The sequence below is a fragment of the Rutidosis leptorrhynchoides genome, chromosome 6, assembly GCF_046630445.1.
Source record: "Rutidosis leptorrhynchoides isolate AG116_Rl617_1_P2 chromosome 6, CSIRO_AGI_Rlap_v1, whole genome shotgun sequence".
Lineage (NCBI taxonomy): Eukaryota > Viridiplantae > Streptophyta > Magnoliopsida > Asterales > Asteraceae > Rutidosis > Rutidosis leptorrhynchoides.
Genome location: NC_092338.1, coordinates 59,327,078 through 59,342,498, shown reverse-complemented (window position 1 = coordinate 59,342,498; position 15,421 = coordinate 59,327,078).

The window sequence follows — 15,421 nt, the reverse complement described above, 5'->3', positions numbered from 1 at the left end:
ATATATATATATATATATATATATATATATATATATATATATATATATATATATATATATATATATATATATATATATATATATATATATATCTCATAAGTAGCAAATATTCAATAAAGGTTATCATGTTATATATAATCATATTACAAAATTAATAAAATATAATACGAATTAAAATATCGTGGTTATATTATATTAGTACTTTCATTATCATTATTTTTATAAGTATTATTATAAAAACTATCATTTATATTGTTATTACTACTATTATCATTATTGTAATTACAATTTCAGTTATTAATATGACAAATATTAATATTAGCATTATTTTGATATTATTAATTTATATCCTTATTATTAGTTATATTATTATTACAAATTATTTAGTTGTATTATACTTATCAAGAGTTAGTTACTAAAATTAAGTAAATTTATATGGGAGCAGGTATGGATCGAATTCAGATCCCATCACCATCGAACAGTATCAAATTCTTGTTCTTATCTCCCTTCAGTTAAATGTCTGTATCAAAATGGTAACACAATACAAATTCAGCATAAAATCGTACAAATGAATCTCCTTTTGCAATCTGTTTTATTATTATTTTTATCTCCTTTTTGATTAAATTCGTCCTTTTTTATTTGATTATTGTTATCAGTCTATTTCAATTTATCACATCAATTTTAGTTTTATCTTTATTTGATAAAGTTTCTTGCTCTTACTGCTCACAATTTGGATTATGTACAAATTTTGTTATACATCGATATCAATCAACCCTACAGGTCAAACCTGATCATATATCATCACATTATATATGTCCCCTGCTAGTAAGTGAAAAAAAAAAAAACTGAAAGTAAAGAAAAATATATATATAAGCTCGACCCTCTGTATTGTCCATTTTTTTTAATTTTCGAATTTAAAAGAAATTACAAAATCTAAAGATGCTATTGTATTAGGAATCCTCTGTTGAATCTCTCTGCAAAAATTGAGCTCTCAATTCATCTTAACGAATCCCAACTTTAGAGTCAAACTTTTATTTTCCAAAGTCAACTCATTTGTTCATCCAAAAATTAGAAGTCATGTTGATGTTTCTGGTTAAATTGATAATTTGTATAGTTTCAGTGAACGATTTACAACCTTTTTCGTGTTGTAACAATTTTCCAAAACGTTCTCAAAATCATAATCAAATTTTTTTTTTTGTTGAAACCGTAACCCAGCAGCAACAATATTTGATTTATATTTTTTTTATTGTTTCAACTAATTTAATCACCACTAATAACTTCTGTATAAATTCTAAATCCTAAAACATAATGGTTTAATTTGTTGAGGGATTTGTTTAAGTTTTAATCGAATTGAAGCTAGAAGAAGATGATGAAAGTGTAATACGGGTTAAATATTTAAAAGCAGTGTTCAATATCAGAAAATCAGAAATGGTTCCATGGTTTAGGAGGGTGTTGTGTTAACAGAAGGTCACGAGTTCAAATCCCTGATGGTGCATTTTTAGCCTTTTTCATTGAAAGGTAGTTTTAAATTTTAATGAAGTATTATTATTATTAGTATTATTATGATTATTATTATTATTATTATTATTATTATTATTATTATTATTATTATTATTATTATTATTATTATTATTATTATTATTATTATTATTATTATTATTATTATTATTATTATTATTATTATTATTATTATTATTATTATTATTATTATTTTTGTTGTTGTTACTATTACTATTATTATTTATTATTTTTTTACAATGTATTATAATTGTTATTATTATTATTATCGTAATTATAAATATTATATCAATTATTATTATTATTTTCATAAGTACTAATTATGATATTACTATTAAATTTAAAACTATAATATTATTATCATGAATATGTTTATTATTATTATTATCATTTATATCAATATTAATATAATTTTAGTATTACTATCAATACTATTTTTAACAAACAAATGATATATATACTTATAAAAATATATCTAAAACATATAACATAACAAAATTTCTAGATTTATATACAAAATGAATATATGAGACGTATATATATTATTAATATAAAAAATGATATAATTAGCAAATTATATATATAAACTTATTCGATTTCGATTATGTGTATTAATAAATATCCAAATGATATAGATTCGTGAATTCGAGTCCAACCCTGCATTGTTAATTGTTGTCATATGTATTTTTGCTACAAAATATATTAGGTGAGTTTCATTTGCTCCCTTTTTAATTGCTTTTGCAATATATTTTTGGGCTGAGAATACATGCGCTGCTTTTATGTTTGACGAAATAGACACAAGTACTTAAAATATATTCTACGTTGAGTTGTACCACCTTGCATATCTTCCCTAATAGCTTGGTAACTAATACTTACATGTTGGAAGAACATGTAAGCGTGAATCCTATTGATAGATCTATCGGGTTTGACAACCCCAACCGGGCTAGTCGCTCTAGTATCGTAAACGGTTGCATAGTACTTCATTTTTACTAAACTTGGTACAGTGTAGGGAGATTTCATAAAAAGGGAATATGCCACATTAATGGTTAAGTATGGTTACCGAAGCGCTCAACAACTTATAGAATACTTTTATACACTTGCGAGTGTACATATATTTATAAACGGAAACCTTGTAGTCTATTAAAATATTGAAATGATTGTTATGATAAACCTATGAACTCACCAACCTTTTGGTTGACACTTTTAAGCATGTTTATTCTCAGGTATGAAAGAAATCTTCCGCTGTGCATTTGCTCATATTACATGGAGTCATTCATGGCATATTTAGAACATCACCTCGCAATGGAACCAAATGTTGATGACTTCGTCCAGGTGGATTAGGACGGGTTGTTTCACTTGCAGCTTTGAAACTCTTTGTATGTGCACCCATTACGAATGGGCTGGATAACCGGTGGCGGTGGAGCTTGGGGGTTCATTTCCGTTAAAGCTGCGGTGACTCGTTCATTGATCATTTCCTCGATTTGGGCTGTGGTGGGTGTTGATCTTCCATTGGCCATTAATGTTCTAAACAAAAATTTTGACTCAAGTCAAAATCCAACATTCAATAAATAATAATACAGTATATGGTAACCAACATGGAATCAACACAGCACATGTTTATTAAATAACGCAAATAGATTCAGATACCACAAAGTCATCACACAGTAATGTAAATAGAACACTGTGCAAAAATTAAACAACACAAAGTTCCATTCATTAATAACAAGTTGCATACATCCGCATAGGTTCGTACAATACATAAGTAAAACATAAAACTACAAGTGAGATTACATAATGAAATCTAATACAAAAGCCCTATGGTGAAGGTGGGTAAAGGATGTCCATCATGTGGGACACTTGGTCCTCGAGCTTAGTTACCAGAGCACGGAGGATATCCACCTCCCTCGTCAGTTCCTCGACAGAGGGAGAGGCTGATGGAGCAGGCGGAGCTGATGGTGCAGGTGGTGCTAGTGGTGCGGGTGGTGTAGATGGTCCGGCACCAGAAGTAGATGCTGCATAACTGTAAGGCTTACGGATGAAGGGATCAGCCGGATACGGCACAAGCCACTTACGGGCGGTACCTCTAGTCCTCAATCCATGTGCATTAACGGACGATCTCCCTCCGTTAACCCCAGGAATAACAGTACCGTCGAAACGATACCGCTTCGTCGGTGGGGTAGAGGGTGGCTGCACGGTTTCTTCCTCGGGATCCTCGTCCGAATCCTCGTCACTGGAGTCGTCAGAGGATGAGTCACCAGATGAAGAGTTGGCGGATGATGGGTCGTCTAAATCGGCTGGGGGTGGCTGCACGGGTGGCTCTCCTCGAGCGGCCGTCATCAGTCGGTATCTAAAAGGCGGGATCGGCACTAAACGTCCATCAGGAAGGCGTCGGCACCAATGGTTATGCTCATTACGGAACGGACCTTCCCCAAGTTTCGCGGGAATCACAGCACCACTGGGATGGTGCTGTGGCTCCTGAGGTCCTGGGGCAATTGGAGCTGGAATCTCTGATGGGTCCTCGGCTCCGTCTGAGGTAATCACTGGGACGGGTGCATGGCTACTAGCTCCAGAGGACGAAGCGCCTGAGTCACTGAAGGGTGTCGCCGACGGGATCTGAGAATCGGCAACAATGGCAGGCGAGGTGGCGGACGAGTCTGAACTGCTCTCCAAAATGATGACAGGTGGAATATCCGACATCTGAACAAGGAAAAATATCTTTTTCCATGTCAGTAAGTCATAAAGCAAGCACGCATTAGGCAAAGTAACTATGACAGTCTAGATCATGTATAGCGGTAAGTAGCATGGCAATAACGACAAGTATCATGCAACCAAAAGTAGATAATAGCATGCAGTAGTGAAAGCAAGTAACAGTATACGGCATATAGCAGTAAAAGTAAACAGCAGCATGCAGTAAGTTCGGCAGAAACAAGTAAACTAGCAAGTTGTAGATTAGTCCTATTAGTGAATCCTACTCGGGTCGGTCCAGACTCACTAATGCAACCTAATTCCCTACAACCAATGCTCTGATACCAAATGTGATGCCCCGTACAAAACCATCGTGTACGAATCATCAACAACAGGATCATTACAAGGTCAAATACTATATGCTGTTTCAAAACAAGTTTGCATTCATGAAATGAAGTGACGTTTTAACCAACGTTAAATGTTTACCAACCAAAAGTATGCTTCTACGAATAGCAAGCAATAATAGTGAGTGACCCATAGGTCATTACAAATACATCGTTTCAAAAGCAATAAAGTTTGAATGCAAGATAAAATGTTTCATGCGGTGACATCTCTATCAAAGGCAGCGGAAGTCTACAAAGCATGACTAGTACAACAGCGGAAGCAAGCAAACCTTAAGCAACTGAGAAAAACATGTTTAAAAATGTCAACACAAAGGTTGGTGAGCTATAGCTTAAGTATAACAGTAATGTAAGGTAGGCCACAAGATTTCAGTGCTTCAAAGAGCGTTTTAAAACAGTATGATAAAGTATATGTATAACCGTGGGCACTTGGTAACTAACTTAACGTTTATCACCCCCTAAAAGTACACTTGGCGAGTGTGTATGTTTAAGAAGTATTAAACACCCGTTAAATGCTAGCGCTACTAGCCCGAGTGGGGATGTCAAACCCTATGGATCCATATCTAAGATTCGCGTTCACCGGTTCAAAGACCAATGACTAAACGTTACCGAGCTAAGGGGAAAGTTTATGCCGTTGTATAACCCACACATATATAAAGTTTAAGTACTCGTGCCTAGTATGTAAAATGTAAAATGCGCATGTATTCTCAGTTCCCAAAATAGTTAAAGTAAAAAGGGATGCTATAACTCACAGTGTAAAGTAGTAGTAAAGTTGGTTTGGGAAAGTAAGCAAGTATGTAGGTCCGGAAAGTCCTCAACCTAAGTCAAAAGTTACTAAGTTAGTAATTTGTTCCCAAAGGTTTAAATGTATGTAAATTAGGTCTTAAGTATCATCATCATCATTCATCATCAACAAAAAGTATAAAGTAGGTTTCATTCAAGAAAAGAGTTTGAAACAAAGGCTGACTTCGATCAGTCGCCACAACCTCTAAACAAACTGAAATGAGGTAAGACCAGTTGTGATGGCTCCGTATATGAGTCCCCTAGGTACTGACCAATTTACAGAACCAAACTCATCTTTGTTTGACCTTGGTGACGGTTTAAGTGCGAGTAGGTCAGAAATTTTAGCACAACGTTAATAGGGTGTAGTGACTTTCGGGAGACCATAGATCCTAAAACGTAACTCGGATTAAGATGAGGTCTAAACAGAAAATCATCTACTCGAACTGTAATAACTGAAAATCATCTTTCCAGTAGCCCAGGTATTCTAATCAGACTCAAAAAATAGTAGGTTAAGTGTTTTGGTGGGTTCTTGGTGCTCGATGCTCATCACGGTTCTCATCCTTGATGCTTATAGCTTCAAGTGTACAACTCGTTGATGTGTTTGCATCATCTTTACCAAGTTTTGACCATTATAACACAAGTGCAAGTCTAAGTTATGTAGCACAACTCAATTAAGGTTTGTAAGTAGTTTGATGAACCAAAGTTACATCAAGATCTGAGATCCGACACATACATGAACTCTAAGAGTAATAATAAGTTTATAAACTTGAAAGTAAACTTATATAATCAAGATCTTAAGTTTGTAGAACATAGTTCTTAGTTACATCTTGAAGATCCTAGACTAGAAAGTCTAGATCTTGTGTTCTTAAGTTAGATCCTAAGTTACAAAACTTGGATCTACACTTTAATGAAACCATAAGTTATGAAACTTAGATTTTTCAACTTGAAACATGTATGTAAGCTTGTAAGCTCTTATTTAAAACAAAATTTGAAGACCATAAGCTATAGAAACTTAGATCCAACATAAGTATATGAAGTTATAACTAGAAAGTTATACTTCAATGGTCTTGAACTTATAAAGTAAACTTTTAGTTTCAAGAAATATGAGATCAAGATTAACTAGTAATACTTGACCAATTTAACAATATTACAAATTTAAATAAAGGAAATGAAGAAATAAATTAAAGCTACAAGTATTATGTTCATATTTGCTTCATACTTGAGAAGATTCAAACCAAAGTTTAGATCTTAAGTATTTAAGTCTACAAAACATAAACATAAAGAAGATCATCAAGTTTTATGAACTTTAGATCTTGAAAACATTTAAATGTAGAAACATAAACTAACAAGTTTAAGTTCTTGTTCTTGGTTCTTCCTTAAATAAAAGATGGAAGAAGGCAAGATTCATGGAGATGCAAACTAGGAAGTTTGATCTTTAATAACAACAACAATATTCAAGTAACAATTCAAGCAAAAGATGATGATACATGGATGATATATTTCGGTTTTGTTAAAGGAAAAAGAAGAAGAATTGAAGCTTGTTACTTACAAGTTTGAGAGAGAATATGAGAGAAAAATGTAAGTGTTTGAATGTGTGTGTAAAAATGAAGTTAACTAGCAAGTAAATATCAAAGAAAAATTGAAAATGAAACTCTCCTCCAAGCTACAAAAGGCCACGGCCAAATGAACCAAATGAGGAAGTCAATAAGGTGCTTTCATGTGTTGGAATAAGGTGTGAGCTAGATTGAGTAATAAATTAAAAGAACCCTTGCATGCTTGAGACAACTTGGTCTCCTAATTAGCTTAATTAATCTTTACTTAACCTTAATGTAATACTAGCATAAAACATGGGCTTACAAGTCCATTAAGAGTGTAGGGTGGGCTTCCAAGTCCATTTCTAATAATAAAAGGCCCAAGTCCAAGTAAGTATGCAATTAAATAAATAAAGCCCAAGTAATTAACTACTAACCTTAGTTAATTAAAAATGATTAATAATAAATAATCATCAATGTAAATAATATTCGAAAATATTATTCGTGAAAAGTATGCGTGTCAGAAAGACAAGTCGGGGCATGGAAAGTCAAATATGGTAACAAGTAAATGTAATAAAATACATTTATAAAAGCGCAAGTATTAATAATAAATATTAATAATAAACATTGGAAAATTCCGGGTTGTTACAAAACTGGTACTTTATGTTTCGCGACAGGTACCTTTATCAAGATATAGAGTTAACTTATCCATAAACTATATCACTCGAACTGTCACTTTAACGTTCGAGTGTTTTGGTCACTTGCTTCTTTAATTCAACTTCTCCTTTGTTATATATATTAAGTTAAATCAAAATGTTTTGTATTATATTTTATCACTTGTAAAATATATATATATATATATATATATATATATATATATATATATATATATATATATATATATATATATATATATATATATATATATATATATCTTCATTTAAAAATATAAATTTGTACATATTATATATAATTGAAATATTTATTGAATATTATAATATTTAGTTTTTCAAAACTAATTATATTTCAAAGTTCATTTTAGAATCGTTTAGATAATAGAAAAATGTTATGTCGTATCACGTTTACGTTTTTGAAACACTATTTATATATTTGTAATTTATAATATAAGCTTTAATTAAATTTTTCAAAATTCATATATTAATTATCTTATATAACATCTTGATTAATAAAGTTCTTTTTAAACTGAAACGTTTTTGTACGTTTAAATCAAATAAATATGATAACTTTGTGTTTATACAACTAAATATATATAAGAATCATTTTATTAAAAAGGTTAAAATAGAAATTGTTATATTATAAAACATTTTAGAAAAATAAAGTTATTTATACTCATAATAGGGTTCAATCTTTTAAATTACAGTTTGTTGGTGAAGCGTGGGATAAGTCCAAAGGTTAAATAAACGTATGAAATCATCTTAATGTAAAATGTCAATTTACTTAACTTGTCGGTATCCAACATATAAGTTATTTACACTCCACTTTCTTACTTTCACATTAAATCAAATGAAAGCTAAACTAGTTATCTTATCAAAGTCACGAGGAAATTATTGTAAAGAATGTATTGGAAATCAAACAGGAATCTCCACTAATATTTGTCTAACCCTCGTTAATTGACACATTTTTTCTTACTTGTAAATCATTTTACCATTTTTCGAATGTTGTTAAAAAGAACAGATTTCTTAAATCATAGTGGATCTCATAACAGAGACCCGTAATCATGTCACAATGTTTCTGATAATTTAATCATTTGATATTATCTTTAAATTCCATCGATAAATATTATTAAACATATATTGAAACAATTATGTTCAAGTAAAGTATTATACATCTAATACTTTTGTTAATGTTTTCAATTAATATATGATTATATATATATATATATATATATATATATAATCATATATGCACATCCAGTTATATATATATATTGTTCGAGAATCATCGAGCACAGTCAAAAGGGTAATTGATTACATGAACACAGTTCAAAATTTTTGATATTTCAACATTTTAGGCTTTGCTTATCGTGTCGGAAATATATAAAGATTAAGTTTAAATTTGGTCTGAAATTTCTGGGTTGTCACAGTACCTACCCGTTAAAGAAATTTCATCCTGAAATTTTATTGGGATGGTCATGGATGACAATAAGTATGTTTTCATGACGCTAACGAGCTGAAAATTAAAGTTTTATCATCATCGAGTAATATAGACAAAATAATTGAATTTTGTGAAGAGTACGAGTGAAGCTATCACAAAAGAGTGAAATGAGTAAGTGTAGATTCTTCATATCTTTTGACGTAGATAGTATTGATATCCAGAGTTCAAGGGATTTGGAGAAAATCTTCGTAATAAGATTTGATTCTTCGGAAATCAAGGAAATTAGGATGCGCTTTAAATGCGATTATCTATTTTGATTGCTCTGTCGGATATTTTACTATAAATCCACTCCCTTCGTTTCCTTACAACTCACACCTTCTATTCTTTCTCCCTCAACTCATACTTTAAAGTATTCGTCAATATGCTCCATCCAGTGCTGATTCTTGGTATACTCCTAAACTTCATATCTGTCATTCTTCTCTTTTATCTGCCACCGGAATAATCTATTTACTTCTACTATACTCTTAGTTTTATAGTGTTTTTAGTTCTCCCGTGTCTTTATATTACTATATGCATCGATATATATGGTTTATAATTTATGGGTTGTCGTTGGGCTTTATATCCTCCTTTATATTTCAAAGTCCATGCTTTTGTCTTCTATAATCATTGTCATCTAAAGTTAATGCTCTCTCCTATTTGCTGCGATTTATACTCCAATTTCTATTTCAGAGCTTCATTCTTTTGTTTTCTCTTCTTGCTATTAAGCACCGTATGTAATGGTCCAGAATTCGTAGATATGAATTTTGTAATGAACATAGTTAATGTTCTAAGAAGGAAATTGTAATGGCACGATCTTGATTTGTCAAATTACCAAAATATCCGGAAAAGACCGAGTCATCAAGAAAATATTTTCTTGATATTTTTAGAGATTAAATAGAATACAAGAGTCGTGTAACATGGCACATGATGACGGTATGGTCTGTGAATCGTCATGTTCCATTAGAACTCAGCATGACTTACTGTAATATAATCACGTTGATCAAGTATCATTATATTATACTAACTCATGCTTCAGTTCCCAACACTACTTCAAAAACATTCATATTTTAAACTCGAAGGTTTCAGAATTTAGAAACTAAAATAGTTTCTTTTATGATATTACACAGATAGCGCGAAGAGGTAAATGATTTCGGATAACAATCGGTATGAAGATATCTTCAGGAACATGGAAGATATTTATAATGAAAGATATGATGATATCTTAGAATATCTAAGATCAGAGGATGATGAAGAATATTTATCCGTAAAGGTTTAGATTCAGGAGAAAGGTATTTGTTAAAGACTTCAGCAGACACTGAATCATTTGGATTCTTTGAAGGTACGTTTAGTCCTTGTGATTTGTCCACAGCCTCCTTCACAGTTTTCTCAATCCATTTTCCAGTACCAAACCTTCTCTTTTTCTGAGCTTTGCCAACCCACTATTCTTTATCATCAAACTTTCAACTGTTAAGATCATTTACGGTTTTTGCTGCTTCATCAGCATTTTTCCAAAAATTTGGAGAATTAGTTCGCAGTTTAGGGTGTTTCTCAGAATCTTCACATTCGAAGTATGTAAGTCTTGGAGATAGACGTTATATGTATATATAAATATTGGCGTAGAATTGCTGCAAAATGCGAGAATAATGATTCAAGATTTTTGGTATGGCAACTACCATTACAGGATACAGATAAGTACATGATAGGGTTTCCAATGAATAAGTATAGTGATTTTTCGGAGTGGCTTAAAGATCAATGAAGTTGTTGGTAAGTTTACTGCTAATGTGGCAAGATATAAAAGGTTCTCCGGTAATGATGATGAACTGGCAACGTATATATTGAGGTTATAATAAGACTGTTTCAACTGAAAAGTCGAAGTTGACTTGCTGGAGCTGTGACAAAACTGGCTAATTTGAAAAGGAATCGTAAAGTTATTTTTGCTAATAAATGCCAAAGGGTCTGACACGGATACGTGTTAAACTAAGACTTTGGTTTCGAGAGTTTTTCAGGTGCAAGATTGTGGTTAATATGTGGTTGGATCATCATCTCGATTGTTCATTATTTGAAGTCTTCAGGAATTTTGAAGGGTTTGAACGTAGATTGTAATTGTCAATACACATATGCTGTTCTAGAATTTTGAATGATACGGAAATTTTTCTGGATTCTATGTACAGAAATGATGTTCAAGCACAGTTTTGAAGTCAAAGTATAGCTTTGAAAGATGTAAAAATTCTAAGAGTGATGTCTTATGTTAAATCTTGACTTGGATTTTTGTCAAAAATCAGATTTTGCAATCAAATTTGAATGAGAATGGTTGTTTTGATTTCTATGAAAGAATGTATATTGTTGTAAAAGTAGTGAGTATAGTTGATGGTTGCAAAATCAGATTCAAAGAATGTAACATATTAATTGTGAATTTATATATCTCTCGAGTATTACCTACCCGTTAAAAAAAATTTCACAAATAACATTTTTGTACAAATTAATTTTATTACAGTCTTTATGAAAATATATATGTATGTATATTTTCTTCAGATGTAATGTAGTTTTAATGAGTTAATATTAAATTAAACTCATTTGATTTTCGGATGGAATTAGAAATGAATAATTTCTAAAACTTTAGAAATTTTCTAATTTTTGTGGATTATCACTTTATTGTAAATGAAATTATGAATCAATGCTTCATCATTCATTTTTATTGATATTTACTCGGTGAATGATGTTCTCTAGAAAGTTTCGAGTATATCGAAAGTGTAAAATCAAATATGTAATTGAATAATACACTTAGTTTATTATGAAATGGAATTCATTGAATTGAAATAGAAATTGTAATTAACGATGGTTAAGTTGTTAACGAAGGATGTACATCATAGCATATTAATAATATGAATTTAACCGAGTAGTATCTACCCCTTTTTAATTCATACATAATAGCTTAGTACGAAAAGATATATTATAGTTTCAAAATTTATATATATAAGATATACATATAAATTTTTCAGCGAAAATGAGTTAATACTTCATAACTCGTTGATACAATATACACGTTGTTGATTAGTGATGATGTTTGCGGTGATTATAGATATAGCGGAGCTTGTGATGTTGTAGATGTTGCTGATTCTGACGATGCTGACGGCATTGACTGTGCTGGTGATGCTGACAGTACTGTTGATGCTGCTGGTAAAACAAGTCTAGCTTGTAATTCATGTACTATCCTTGTCAGGGTTTTTACTCTTCCGTTTATTATCTTGGTCCACACATCTGATTTATGGTTAAGGCTAGAATAGATAATCTCTAAGACTTTAGAGATTACATAATCACCGCAGAATGCTTCTCCAATGAAGTTATGAATCAATACTTCATCGGTTAATGTTGCTGGTACTCCCTGGTATCTACGATGCGTATGACGTTGATGTTGGAGGTACAGATTGTGATGTTGAGTTGTGGGATGCGGATGTCGTTGTTGGTGGTGGTATTGGTACCGTTGGTGTTGATGATGGTGGTGCTGTTGATGCCGGTGTTGCTACTAGTGTTTGTAACCTTTGCACCATATTCTCCAAAGCCAGTACCCGAGCGCGAAGCTCGTTGACTTCTTCTATTACTCTGGGATGATTGGTGGTTCGTACGAGCAGGTGAATAAGATCTAGAATGTGAGATAGTATATAATCGTGACGAGATACTCTAGAAATGAGATAGATGTGACAACCCAGAAATTTCCGAACAAATTTAAACTTGATCTTTATATGTTTCCGACACGATATGCAAAGGCTGTAATGTTGAAATCTCAAAAACTTTGAACTATGTTCATGTATTCATTTAACTTTCGACTGCTCTCGACGATTCACGAATAATTATGTGTAAATAGATGTGTATGAACATATATATATATATATATATATATATATATATATATATATATATATATATATATATATATATATATATATGTGTGTGTGTGTGTGTGTCATTATTAAATTGAGAAATATTAATGAAACATTAAACAGTTTGATTAATATGAAAATAAGTTACGAAATCTATTATATGACTTGAGAATGTTAACAAGGTATTAGATGAATAATACTTTACATGAACGTAATTATTTCAAGATATTTTTCAACGGAATTAAAAGATAATATCAAATGATTGATTTATCAGATACATTGTATGATTACGATTCTCTATTGAAAGGTCCACTTTGATTTAGGAAACCTTTTCTTTTTAACGGTATTCGGAATGATTGGTAAAGTGATTTACAAGTAAGAACAAACGTGTCAATTAACGGTAACTGGACAAAAGTTAGTAGAGATTCCTGCTTAATTTTCAATGCATGCTTTACAATAACTTTCTCGTGACTCTTGATAAGTTAATTATTTAACTTTCATAAAATTAATAGTAAAAACATGAAATGTAAATAGATGTCGACAAAATAAGAAAATGGATATGTTGATTTAAAACAATTTCATACGTTTAATTGTCCATTTGACTTAACCCTACGATTCACGAATAAACTGTAAGTAAAAACTGAAAACCATTATGACTTATATATTATATGATTTTACTTTATGAAATGAAAATGTTTTATGATATAATAATTTCTATTATTTAAACCTTTGAATAAAATGATTTTGAATATAAGTAGTTTTGAAAAACTAAACCTTATAGTATTTTTTGATTTAGTTTCAAACGTACGAAAACTTTTTTTTTCGATATAATAGATTTTGATTATAAAATGTTTGTATGGATTTTCAATGATATGAAAATAAAAATAAAGATAAAATAAAAATTTCTAATGAGCACCAAAAGACTATAACATTTCATCTCAAGATTGCAAGTTAAAATGATGGAAATCACTAAACCTGCGCACTTGCACGAGAAAAATCATAACTAAATCATACTGACTCAAAAAAGGGTGATTCCAGTGTCCAAACGACCGTAACTCAAAAACCTACAACTTTCGTGAAGACACCGTATGCGGATCGCGTACCCATCTATGCGAAACGCGTAATGTTTCAAAACATTACGCAGAATTTGTAAACTTTACGCGAAACGCGTAATGTTTAAATAATAGAGGCGGCTTTACTGTTTTTCACTATTTTAACACGTTATATAATATATATATATATATATATATATATATATATATATATATATATATATATATATATATATATATATTATATTTATATTATTATATTACATATATATATATATATATATATATATATATATATATATATATATATATATATATATATATATATATATATATATATATATATATATATATGCATATCGTCGAACGAGTGAATTCATAATTCACATTCATATCTCTCATTCTCTCTCAGTATACATATTAATATTATTATTATTAATTATTATTATTATTATTATTATTAATATTAATCATACTATTATTATTATTATTATTATTATTATTATTATTATTATTATTATTATTATTATTAATATTAGTATTATTAGTATTATTATTTATACATAAAATACTACGACGAGGTCATGAGCGAATTATTTCAAGACGGGTTTTTCGAGTAGGATAGGGCTAAGGAAATTATGGGTTATAACTATGGAGGTTATGGGTATAGTTCGTGGGCATGCTCGTGAGGTCAAACTAGTGTTTATCATCTCCATTGCTTCTACGTACTTTCCTACAATATTGAATCTCAATATTGATACGTGAGCACTCATAACTTATCTTTTATATATTACTAGTGTATCCCTGACTAGTGCTCGAGTATTTAGGATTATGCATGCTTGTATATTTAATATTGTCATTAGATAGTTTATGATGAATCCTGAATTTAATACATATGCTACTAGAATAAGGTATATGATATGCATGTCGTTGGAAAGCTAGCAAAAAATTAAGAACTTTTCATTTAGATATCGAATGGTTTCGATGAACGGATTAGAAGTTATAGTCAACTGAATTTTAGTATTAATGTTAAAATGATTATTATTACTATCATCGTTATTATTTTTAATAGAAATATCATTGTTATTATAAAATATCATTATTACTATTATGTTAGTATTATCATTTTATCATAATAACATTTTTAGTAAATATAAATATTGTTATTTTTATAGAATAATAATAATTATTATTATTACAAAATAATACAACTTTTACTTATTATTATTATGATCAATATTATTTTATCAAATAAATATGGGATACAAAGATATTTTTCACCACGCGTAATATAATTACATTAATAATACTTACCACTATAGTTTTACGATATTAAGTGAACTTTATAAATTTTACTACTTAAGATATATAAAAGTATATTTTATCATATATAAACTTTAATATAAATTTTTATTAAT